Source organism: Myotis nattereri (assembly GCF_964212035.1).
Source record: "Myotis nattereri genome assembly, chromosome: 3".
Lineage (NCBI taxonomy): Eukaryota > Metazoa > Chordata > Mammalia > Chiroptera > Vespertilionidae > Myotis > Myotis nattereri.
In genome coordinates, this window is record NC_138077.1 from 195615017 (window position 1) to 195628392 (window position 13376).

Below are 13376 nucleotides of genomic sequence, written 5' to 3' on the forward strand. Positions count from 1 at the left end.
CATGCCCAGCATGATGCTGGGTGTGGGTACACACCCTTGAGCCCAACAGATCCTTATGGGGCTTCTGGGGAAGGGGGGCCAGAGGTTCAATACTCTTTCACGCTTATGGTTATAGTGAGGGTGTCTCTGAAGGGGGTTCAGTTCTAAAGCCAGCATTCAGGTGGAAAGGGCCTATCATTCAAAAGTACATTTGAAAGTCCTGAAGTTACCTGTAATGCACAGCAATCCTGTTGCATGCTTAGGTCTGACAACGAGGCTAAAGGAACTAACTGAAGAAAGGCTGTCTTCAGGTACCTGCACAGTGAAGCTGCTCTGCCTTTAAGGGAAAGACCACATCTCTAGGGATGAGCTGAGGTTGGGCAGAGAATTCGGGAATGCTCCTGGTGTTGCAGGCTGACTCCAATCTGCTTTTACATGAAGCCTCTATCATCTTCGCACCGTTAAAAGGTTAGTTTGGTTTTTTGAGGGCAACGCCGAATTCTGGGGTCACTTCGTTGGCGGTCAGTGGTTGGTGTGAGTTAAACGCCCCTGTGATGCAAATCCCCAGGGCAAACTGCGGTCAGAGCTGCTAGGGAAAAAGGCTGAACCCATGAGACTGGGTTGGAGGCCGTCCCAGAGGAAGTGATGGTGAACTGATACGGAGGCACAGGTGGGCATTAACCAGGCAAGGCGACTACAGGGAGGATACGCTGGGCACACAAACCACCTCAGCGAGTACCTGGAGTGAGGCCTCCTCTGTAGGCCCCAATGAGTGGCACTCACAGCCCCCTGCTGCCCCGAGGCTCTCTGAGGCTCTCTGAGGCTCTCTGAGGCTCTCTGTCTCGACCCTGAGACCTGCAGGAGAGCCTTGTTTGTGAACTCTGTTCCACTTCCTAGTAAATGCTGGGGATTTCTTACGACCATTTCTTGTTTATGCACAGGACACTTTTGTTTCCTGGAATGGCGTGGTGGGTTTGGGGGAGTGGTCCTAGTGTCTAACAATGCCTTGCTGTGTGACTTCAGGCCACTCACTTCTCTCTGGGCCTTGATTTATCCACCTGTAAAGTGGCGGTTGGCGGAGGTGGAGTCCTTCCCAGCTCTGACACAGCCCTGGGACTTGGGCAAATAGCCCCTTGTAGTGGTTTGAAATCCCAGGCTGTGGCACTAAATTTGAGTCCTGACTCTATCATTTACTCATTTCACCTCTCTGAGGTTCCATTCCCTCATTTATAAAACACCCTCTGGATTGTATGAGGATACAATGAGATCACAGACGGAGCATTTGTTGCTGTGCCAAGCCCTGCAAATGGCAACTACCAGTAACTTTTTGTAATGAATGGGAAATGGAATGAGTTATCTCTGCTGACTGCTGTGAAACGCATACCATCAGGGTTTAGCATTAGTGCAGTCTCTACAAACAGCCTCAGAAGGTCCTCTGATGTGTTCAGGGAAACACCCAGAGCTGCGTAGCTTCATTTTGGCAGGAACTGAGGAAATTCCCCATAGGGAAGAGACTGCTGGGAAGGCCATGGCTGCACTAACTTGTGGGCTAGTAGATTAGACTGAGCTGCAAGAGTGGGCCTGGGAGAGAGTCTGGGTGGTCTGAATTAGCTCAGGGTGGGAAAGAAAATGTCCCTGCCCTCTGCTGGTAAGCAGGGCCAGGAAGAGCTGGGGCAGGATGGGGAGGAGGACGACTGAGTCTTCCCTCACCCATGACTGGGCCCTGGGCTTCTGGCCCTGCCCCACCATCACTATGATTCTGACCATCGGGTTAGTATCTACTCATTTTGCAGCTTAGACATTCGGGCTGCTTTTTATACAAGGGATGGGAAATGAGTCCCAGAAAGGACAGGGACTTGCCCAAGGTCACTCAGCAAATCAGAACCAGAATTGGGGGTCTCCAGACCTCAGATCCAAGAATCTCTGACATCAGTAGCTGTTGCCTGGCAACCACAGCAGCCCCCGGTGTTTTCTATCTCCACATTTCCATGGGAATCAGGCCACCCAGTGACAGCTGGCCGCAGACCTCAGACCTCAGAGAGAAAATGTCCCTGGCTTAGGGGCTGTAGGGAGGAGGAGTTCTCCTGTAGAAGCACTGGCCCAGGCAAAGCCTGACCCAGACAAGGCACAGTCCGTTCCCCTCTGGGTCTCAGAGTTCCTCCCAGGCTGCCCAGACTCATCAATCTTTCTGGTTAGGGACAGACTCACATGATTCCTTCTCCAGGCGGCGCTAAGCTGTGGTCCGTCATCATAGACAACAAGAAGAGCTGGAGGAGAAAATCCTGTCTGGCCTTTTAGTTACCACTGAGAGGCACCTTACGAGAGCAATTTGGAGTCACACCTTGGCCTCAGTCCTGGCTCAGCCGCTCATTGGTATGAGACCTTAGTCAAGTCATAGGACTGGAAGGTGGGGTAACTTATAATGCCCTAACTGCAAAGAAAATAACTGCATCCATGGCTGTCCTTGCACATGAAACATGGAAGGATTTCCAACTACTTACAAAATCTTTAGACTCACTACCCAAACTGGCATTGCGCTAGACTACTTACTCGCATCACAAGGAGGAGTTTGTGCTATGGCAGACACCTCTTGCTGCTTTTATACAAATACCACTGGCCAAATTAAAGAGAGCACTTAAAAAATGATGGAACATTCCAACTGGTTACAGACCTTCAGCCAACAGGGCATGGAGAACACCATCTGGGACTCGATTCAAAAAATGCTTCCCAAACTGACCTGGTTCCTTCTGCTACTAGCTCTCTTAACAGCAATCCTCCTCCTACTGCTTTTTGGCCCACACATACTTAACTGTCTTGTTCACCTTGTCTCTGTCAGGATTCAGGCAACCCAACTTCAGGTGGCCATGCAAGAATGCCGACCCCTTGGCAGACGACTCCAGCAGTCTCCTGGTCGTGCAGGGGAATTTGGTTTTGTTCTACCTAAACCTGTCCCAGACAGTCCACAAGAGGCTGAGACCATCAGTCTACGCCCACTGGCAGCAGGAAAAAGTTACAGAAGCCAAACAGTCGCCCTTCAACTTCCCAAAAACTTTTGGGTCCCAGTGTCTTGAGGGGGGATACTAGAATAAGTAACTAGTTAGACATGAGCTAGGGCAGGCGAAGGGAGAGAAAGGGCATAGATTATCCTTGTGCATTCCTGTACACCTATAGGGCCTAAGGTAAAATGTTTAAGCCAAAACAGACTTCCCCATACCCAGACTTATGGTCATTAGATCTCTGATTCACTCTCAGGACATTGTTCAGCCTCAGAGGTCACCAGTTCCAGTCGCCTAGCAAGAGGGGCGAGCTGAAGGGACAGGAGCAGAGAAGTCTAGGAAGACAAAGCCCACAAATACTGAGTTCTGTAACTGATCAGGGCACTCTCACTCCGAGGTGCCCACTCCGTCCCGTCTGAGTATATTTCCAGGCTGCCAATAAACTCTGCTTGCTTTGCTGCACTTTGTCTCTTGACGGAAATCTTTCCTTCAAGAGGACAAGAGCTGAGGTCTCATCGTCTCATCAGTAACAATACCACTTCTCAGCTGACTATTCTGAACAAGTCCCCTCTCTGGTCTTCCATTTTTCATTTGGAAAATGAAAGTACTAGTGTCGATGAGTGCCTGCGTGTGAAGAGCTGGGAATATGGAAGCACGTGTAACTGGGAGCGCTTGGAATGGCCCGGAAGTTAAACATACAGAGATCTGGATTGAAATCCTGCCCCCATCTTTCTAGTGTGTGTCTCTGGGCAAGTACTGGAACCTCTCCGAGCCTTGATTTCTTTTCCTATAAAATGGGTTCTTGGTTTCCTCAGCTGTGGAATCATACCTTATCTCCTAAACTGGTTCCAGTTGTTACCTGAAATACGCACATCAAGGGCTAGGTCACAGGGGTGGGCAAACTTTTTGACTCGAGGGCCACAATGGGTTCTTAAACTGGACCGGAGGGCCGGAACAAAAGCATGGATGGAGTGTTTGTGTGAACTAATGTAAATTCAAAGTAAACATCATTACATAAAAGGGTATGATCTTTTTTGTCAATAGTTTTATTCATTTCAAACGAGCCGGATCCGGCCCACGGGCCATAGTTTGCCCACGGCTGGGCTAGGAAGAACCTAGGCTCAGAGCAAGTTCTCAGGAATAGTGGCTCTTGTTTCTAACCCTCGATGACCTCTCACGACCTCTCACTTCCTCCCCTCTCCCATGTGCTGTCTTGTCCAGACCCAGCTGTGCTCAGAACAAAGCCCCTTCTGAGACTGCTTCTAAATAGACCTTCTCCCACATCTGTGAGGCCACAAATAATTGTTAAAATAGAGAATAATTTTATTTATATCTTTTACTCATTGTAAAAGTAATATGTTCATGGTAAGAAAAAAAATTCAACACAAAAGTAAAAAGATGAAAAGAGAGATGCAACATTACTTCACTCACTACCCAGAGATAATCACTGTTGACAGTTGGGTGACTTTCCTTCCTGATTTCTCTTTATTGCATGTGTAACAGGATGTTAAATGCAAGTTTCCTTTGGTTTTGGGTTTGGGGTGGAGGCAATGAATGCCAAGGACCACCCAAGCAGGGCCTGCTGAAGGATGGAGAAACCGGTTGGACCAGCATTAACCTACCTCTGGTTATCATGGAATGTGTGTGTGTGTGTGTGTGTGTGTGTGTGTCTGTGTGTGACAGAGAGAGGAGAGGCTGGTTGGGAGGGATCCTTTTGAAGATCCAAAAGAATCCCCCACTGCAACACCCCAGAGAGGAGGGCATGAGGATGTACCTCTTCCTCATTTTAGGGTAGGGGACTTGAAGGGAATCATTTGACTCGGAGATGTGCCTCAGGGCTCTGGACCAAGGGAAAAGGAAGTCTAAGGCAATGACCCACTTTTCTATCACCCACACTTTCCCCAGCAGAGAGCTGATCATACTGAATCGGAAATGTCCATTGAGTTGTCTGCCTCCCCAGCTGACCTCCACAATCGTTCAGAGTCTGGGTCTTGTATCCCCTATCCCTGCAGAAGGCCTAGCACTGACTCAATGCTTGGTACATGTTCTGGTGAATGAAGGAAAGACTAATAAAGCTGTGGAATGGAAAACAGAAACCACAAGTGTGGGGGCTAAAATTCTTCTAAATTCTTTCTTTCTTTCTTTTTTATTATTATTATTTGAAGTATTACATGTGTCTTAAATTCTTCTAGCTGGACTATTAAATTAACATGAGACAGATTAGCAGGAAAAAATGTCCAAAATTTATTATGGATGTACATGTGGGGGTGGGGGGGGGTGTGGGGGGGGGCATAAGAATGTGATCCCAGGAGGCTTTGGCAGCTGAGGTTTACTAGTATATGCCAATCTGGACAAGCTGAGGGAGGCAGGAGCCTGGGATTTCAAAGGGAAAGCAGGCAATTTACAGAGAGATGGAAAGAGCAAACATGTGATAAACAAATTCTTGCTGGGCCACCCAGAAACAATGGGACACAGAAGGAAATAGGTTTTGCTAGATTTCTCCTTGTCTGCCATGTCCAGTTTATTTTATGATGCTAAGGTGGTGCTCCCTTTCTTTAAGCGGGTCTTTCCACCTGAATTACTTTAAGCAGGGGGAGTGGGGGGGTTCCCAAGGTTCTTTCTGAGTCTTTTGTTTCTTAATAACTGGCTTTAAATCAATATCTATCCCAAAAGGCATATTTTGAGGTGATAAAACTTTGGTCCCCTTCACAGGATTTTAGAACCACACAGATCTGAGTTCAAATCCTGCCCCTGCCACTTTCTGCCTGTGATCCCCTTGGGGAAGTCATGTCACCTCTCTAACCTCATTCTTCTCACTTGTAAAGTGAAGATAACTTGGGTGTCTGTTCTACAGAGTTTTGAATGAAATGGCACATAGTAGGTGTTCCAGCAATCACAAATGAAGACAGTAGTCTTGGAAACTCTGCAAACTGGCTGGGCCTCCTGAGAATTTCCTGTCTGAACTGATATATTTCTGGAATTTCCAGATCCTGGCTTTCCTCTCTGATCCTTCTCCAGTCCCCATCACCACCAACACCATCTCATCTTTATAGCAGCAACAACAGCTGCCAGTTGTATGGCAATTTATAGAAAATCCATGGCCTGGTCTCATTGAAATCTCACAATAATCATGTGAGATCTAGGTTATAATCACCATTTCACAGATGAGGACATTGAGGCCCGCAGATGGTGAATGACTCGCCCGAGGGCACAAAGATCTGAGACTTGAGGGCACTGCTTTTGGCCTTCCTTAAAGGAATTGATTTAACATGAACTCAGCACCCACTCTGTGCCAGGCACTTAACATTTGTGGTGTTAAAAAATCTTAAATTCCACGGTTGAAAGTCTTTTTAAAAGAAAAGGTTTATTAGGCCACTGCTAGCAAAAAAGAAGACTGGTCTTGAAGCATGAAGTTCAAACTACCAGGCAGGAAAGAAAACACGTCAGGATCCTGGAGTGCTGCAAGTGTTTTTATGGATCAGGGAGCGGAGAGAAGGATGTAAGCCATTCTGAAAGAATTTGCATTGTCCAGCTGGCATGGCTCAGTGGTTAAGCATCTACCTATGAACCAGGAGGTCATGGTTCGATTCCCGGTCAGGTCAGGACACAGGTTTGAGGCCGATCCCCAGTGGGGTCCTACAGGAGGCAGCCGATTGATGATGTTTCTCTCTATCCCTCTCCCTTCCTCTCTCTCTGAAAAGCAATAACAACATATTTTTAAAAAAAGAATTTGTGTGAGCTATATACAAGGGGGCTGGCTGAAGGTGAGGTGGGGTAGGTCTGGGATAGGCCCCACAGAGTCCACAGCTGAGTCTGAACAGCATTCGGGTAAACAAAAAGCAGGGGCTCCTGGCCATTCTTTTTAGATAATCTGGGAAATAGCCACCTGGAAGTTCAGTTAATTCCAACATACACCAAGGAGCACGCAGTCTTCTGTTGGCTTTACACTGCAGTTGTTAGCTCATTAACCCCTTCCTGTCTCTCCCTTCCACCCTCCAGCCTGTTGTAATTTAATTTAGAATGGCTCAGAATTTTCTCCTTGCCAGCAGCATGGCTCCTATCCCCTTAGCGCTGAGTGTGGAGGAAGACAAGCACGTCAAAAACAGTACCTGTAACTCTGCATGGTAAGTACCGTCTATAAACCCCAGACAAGATGGCAATTTCTTCTGCTGGAGAGCCGGTCCATTCCACTGTTTTCTATCTCTGTGGCTTGGACAAGTCACTTCACCTCTCTGGGCATTAATTTCTTCATCTGTAAAGTGAGGGTTATAATACTACCTATCTCATATCACCACTGCAGGGATATCAGAGACGATGTATACATGTAGCAAAGTGTCTGGCACAAGCAAGCACTTAGTCAATGATTTCTGTAACCTAGAGGTTAATCAGGAGCCCTCTGACCCCTTGAGCTCATGGGATGAGCCCAAGCACCCATTCCAAAACCCTCTCCAAGATTGCTACATGTTCCTGGAAGGTTTTATTCCTCCTGGTTCAGCTCCTGCTTCAGCCTGTACTGTCTTTAGCTAGCACTACACCAACACAAATGTAAAATTTAGCCCCTTCATTATTTCAACAAACACCCCAGTCAGGGCAGCCTCAGTACGTATAGCAGACTTTTTTGAAGATTTCCAGGGATGGGAGACAGAAGGAGATAACATCATAGCTACAAAAAAACCTCAGAGTGAACTAAAAATACCCTGGTTCCCCCTACAGCCTCAGCTGGCTCTTCTGTTTCTCTCTACACTGTCCCCAGTCCCTCAGCCCTGGGCCAGCTCCTGTCTCCTGATAATGGACATCTACCTCATCTGCCTGTGTTTGGCTGTTGTCTCCACAATCGCTTCCTAAGGAGCTTTCCAATTTCCACTCCCCTCCCAGTTTTGGTGTTCTCTTCCCTTCCTATCTCACCCTCCCCTTGCCCCCCAGCACGGCCAGGCTCTACAGGTGCCCTCTCAGGCCTTCATGAAGCCCCCACAAGGATGGGGAAATTTTGTTGTCATTTATGGCAATCGATGCTGGTGGGTGTGCCACGCTGGCTGGCTTCCTGAAGCCTCCCACATCTCCCCCGCTCCCTCCCCTGACCCCTTACTCTCCACACTTCTGTTCCTGCTCATTTTCCAAACCCAGTCCTCTAGTTTCTGGTAGATTCTCCAGTCCTTAGTGGTTTAAAACATCCAAATCAGAGTCCTCTTCTTTGTTGTCTCCACAACAGCTGTCTCTCAGAGCTTCAAGATGCACCTTCACCTTAAAGAGTTTTTTAGTTATTTTTTCAATGAAAGTCATTGGTAGGTCTGATCAAATAATGGAACCCATACCCCTTCCTCTGGGAACTGACCTTTAGACCACTTCACAACCAACATTTCCTTTCGCTTAGACCACATTCCACTTGCTAAGACCACATTCCACTTGCTAAGACCACATTCCACTTGCTAAGACCATTATCTTTCCCCTCAGGACCCGCCCAGAGAATTCTCCACCCAGAAAAAACCCACCTAGAGTCCTTCAGAATCTCTGACTCCCTGTCTCTGGGGGCTTGTGCCACTGTGGGGCTCAGCCCATCTGGTATGCAGATGACCTAATGCATCTACAATCCCTCACCACTGTGGCCTTGTGCGTTCCTCCTTCCGTGGCCCTAACAGTCATCCTTTTACCTAAGAAAGGAGGCCATGCACCGTGGATCTCTGGCCTGCATCTGGCCCACAGGGATATTTCCAAAATCAAATCAACATTTAAAAATTAAGAGATTGCACATAAAAACCTGGATGTGTGCCTTTTCTTGTAAACTCAAATATCTGGCATCAGAGGACCCACAGTGCCCCCAAGGAGCACTTTGGCCTGAAGGCAGATAGTGTGCCTGTCCCTTATGCCCCTGCCCCGACCTTATTTATTTCTCCTGCTTGAGCCCTGTAGGCTTTCAGCTTTGTGACCTTTGCTAAGAGGCACTTCAGTGCCAGTTCCCACCTTCCGTTGCATTATTATAGTAAAGTTGGGTCTACGAATTTGCTAGGTTCACACAGGTCACCCTAGGCGGAAGGTACAGCAAGTCACCTAAGTATGCAAGTGATGGTTTTTCTTGAAAGGGTCAGGGATCCAGAAGGACTAGGTCTCTGATGCAAAGGGCGGTGGGTTGGAAAGGGTGAAGCTGGGATTTGATTATGAAACATATCGATGCTCTCTTAAAGGCACTGGGAGCCAGTGTGCGGTTTAAAGCATGGCAACACAGCATGAGCTGTGCATATGAGAAAAGTAGCTGGGAAGCTCCTGGGGCCGGATAGATTGGACCCTCCCATCCCCCGCCGTCCCCGCAGGGAGCCCAATGAGAGGCTAGGGCAGTGGTCCAGGAGGGCCAGGGATGCTCAGCCGGACGCGTGGCATCGACCGTGGGAATGGATGGGACGACAGCAAGGGATTCGGAGGCAGCCTCGCTGGAGAGTGGATGTGCTTGACTTTGACGCAACATATTGTGGGCGCTGCAGCTGCAACTCGCTTGCCTCCCCTTCGCCGCCCTTCCATCCCCCCGCGCTGCGGCAGACTGCGGCGGAATCCCCGCCACTCACGAAGCGCCTTCCCGAGTGGCAGCGGTGCGCAAGGGGCGGAGGCGGGATGGCGGGGATGCCGGAGACAAGGGTCTTCCCTGGGAGGCCAGCGAAGAAGAGGAGGGGGAGGCCATCACGTGGTGCCTCCCGGCGCAGCCCAATCAACGAGTCCCGCAGCCGAGGCCGCTGGGGTTTCCAGGCACCGAGCAGCCCCCTCCCGTCATTCCGGCGCCGCAGCCGAGTGCGCTGGCGCAGCGCAGAGCCGGGTAGGGCGGGCGTCTGGCTCTCTCTGCAACCTGTACCTCTGTCCCTGGCAGCTCGTGGCGGTCCTCACTGCAGCTCGGGAGGTCTGATGGTCCCCGCGAACACATCCCTTCCCCGTCCTCCTCTGCCTTCCCCCACCGGCCCCTTTCCTACCATGCTACCGGCACACCAGCTTTGTTCGGTCTGGCTGAAGCAGGTTTCTATTACACGCGCAAACTTGCTGTTTTGAACAAAATCAGTTAACCTGGCTGCGGTGGAAAAGATTAAAGCAGAAATCCCACAGATACCTCAAGCCCCACACATTCCAAGCCGACCTTATTAATCCTCAAACTGCTCTTTCTTTGTGTCCCCATCTGTTTTAAGTAGAAACCCCAGTCATCGCCTTCGCCTTCTCGTTGTCCACCATCAAATTTATGACCACAACGTACTAAATTTACCTCCAAAATATTTCTTAAACCTCACTACCCAGTTTTTTTCTTTGGCATTTATCCTGGTTTGTAACTGTTTATTTGTGATTGTGTTTTGTATGGTTACCCCACACCTGGACTGTAAGTTCCATGAGAACAGAGACCTTGTCTATGTTGTTCATCGCTGTATCACCAACACACTACCAGGCACATAGTAGGTAAATGTTAATAATAAATAGATGCATAGCAAGTCCTGTGCTAGGTATTAGGTGCAGGAGGGGGACATAGGTTTTAAATTGAAACATAGTTCTGTCCTCAAGAAGTCATCTATCCAACCAACATGCCCTGGGAGGGGCAGTGTAAAGGATAATTAAGACTCCATTTCTAATTTCCCCATTCATCTGGGAGGGCCTACAAGTGACTAACCTAGACAATAAGACTCCGTAGTATTGGACAGGTCAGGTGCAGTGGTACATACTAGTACTAACTTATAGAGTCAACAGAGTCCAAGATTTGGAACCCAATGATCTGGCTTCCCAGGCTAGCTTTGCTGCCTTCTGGCTTGATGAACACAAGTTTCCTCTCTTTTGAGGCTCCACCTCATCTTAAAAATAGGAGTAACAGTCCTAGCAGGTTGGGCTCAGTGGATAGAGTGTTGGCCTGTGGACTGAAGGGTCCGAGGTTTGATTCCAGTCAAGGGCACGTGTGCAGGCTCGATCCCCAGAAGGAGGCATGCAGGAGACAGCCTATCAATGATTGTCTCTCATCATCGATGTTTCTATCTCTCTTTCCCTCCTCCTTCCTCTCTGAAATCAATAAAAATATATTTAAAAAATAGGAATAACAATACTGTCTCAAAGGGCTGAAAGATATGAATGAGATAAATGCAAGTACCAAGTGCCAGGTTTTATGACAATGTTGGATGGAGGTGGGTAACAGTACCTTCTAGTTTGCCTGAACAGATCAAATGATACCTTTTAAACCAGAACAACTGATAATAGCATTCCCTTCCATTCTCAGGTGTCCTGGGTTTGGACAGTAAATTATGTGGTCATCCTTGTAATAGATGTAACACTAGAGTTATCTACACGGTGCCCTGGGAACACAAAAGAGGGAGAAAGATGAGTCTGACTGTAAAAGGTGGGGGGAGGGTGGCCATGGAAATGAGCCTGCAAGTATGTATAGAATTACAACAAATAGAGCAGGATAGAAAGGGCATAACAGGCAAAGAAACCAGCATTTGCAAAGAGTCGGGTTTGATCATTGTGAGATGTTTAGATAACATCAAGAAGCTCAAATGGCCCGGCCAGCATGGCTCAGTGGTTGAGCATCGACCTATGAACCAGGAGGTCACATGCTGGGGTTGTGGGTTTGATCCCCAGTGGGGGGGCATGTGGGAGGCAGCCAATCAATAATTCTCTCTCATCGTTGATGTTTCTATCTCTCTCTTCCTCTCCCTTCCTCTCTGAAATCAATAATATATATATATATATATATATATATATATATATATATATATATATTTTAAAAACTCAAATGGCTCAATTCCAAGATGCATAGAAGGAGATGAGGCTGACTGTGGGAACTGCAGACATTTTTTGAGTAGGGATTGACATGAGCTGATAACTTCACAAACAGGCCAATGGAGGAGCTGGGGCCAAGTCCAGTCAAAAGAGATAAAGAGGCCTGAACCAGGAAGAGGTTCTGTAAGTACTTTGGAGAGAAAGAGAACTTGGATTTGGGGGTCAGAGGCAGGAGGACTTCCAGGTGGATGGGCAAGGAGGAAGTGCCTGGGGACCCAGGAGACAGGAGACAACTAGATCAGGCTGACTAGGCTCAGTGGCATTCACCGCTCCTGATCGGAGGGAAAAGTAGGGGTCACAACAGGTAGAGGTCACTTCTAAGGCCAGTAGTGGGAGCTGGAGCCCAGTCACTATTCAGGTACCATCTGATTAAAATTCACTTTCAGAGCAACCTTGAAAGGCAAGAGAAAACTCAAGTAAAGATAGGCCAATTTCATTATTCATATGGCTCTCCTTGAGCAAAATGTTCCCACAATGTCCAACTATCTATCAATAAAGACTGGTGTTCAAAGCTCCTGGTGATCTGGTCTCAACCGATCCCTGGTGAACATTTCATATTTCACCTACTCATCTTTGGCCCCTTCCTACCTGTGAAAACACAAGAATTTCTCCTGCTCCTGCTTCAACCATATGGTCCAGGTAGGGACTATCAATCATGGTGTCCCATCCCCATGACTAAGGGCCCAGTTGCCATAGTACTTTCTCAAGGATTACATGAGAAAGATCACTCTTTTGTCTTAGGCTGGTATAGTGGGGTAAAATAAAAAAAATTACCTTCCTCCCGCCTTCTAAGTTCTTGTAGCTAGGCTAATAATCAAATTAATATAAGAGAGATTAACAGGGAAAAATGTCAGATATATATATGGGGGTGCCATAAGAATATGAGACCCAAGCCCTGGCCAGATAGCTCAGTTGGTTAGACTATCATCCTGATATATCAAAGTTTCAGGTTTGATCTCCAGTCAGGGCACATATAAGAATCAACCAATGGCCCTTGCTAGTGTGGCTTGGTTGGGCATCGTCCTATGAACCAAAAGGTTGCTGGTTCAATTCCTGCTCAGGGCACACGCACAGGTTGTGGGTTCAATCCTTGTTAGGGGCCGTGCAGGAGGCAGTGGATAGATGTTTCATTCTCACATCAATATTTCTCTCTCTCTCTCTTGCTCTCTAAAAATCAATAAATATTTTTAAATAAAAAAATATATGTTTAAAGAATATGAGACCTAAGGAGTCATTGGGCAGTTAAGTTTATGTGCTTTTCTGGACAAAGGAAAGAAAGACAGGGATCTGAGATTTCCATGATAAAGCAGGCAGTTTACGCATAGATGAGAAAGAGCAAACGAGATAAATTCTTGGTGGCCCACCCAAAAACAACGGGACACAGAAAGAAACAGGCATTGCTAGATTTCCCCTGTCTGCCACAGTCAGCTTATACTGTGTTGCTAAGGTGATGCTTCCTTTGAGCAAGTTTTTCTATCTGAATTCCTTTAAGCAGGTGAGGGGGAGAGCCCAAGGTTCGTTCTGAGATAAATTTATTTCAGAAAGGAAGAAGAGAGAGAGAGAAACATCAATGACGAGAGAGAATCACTGATTGGCTGTTTCTTGCACGCCCCC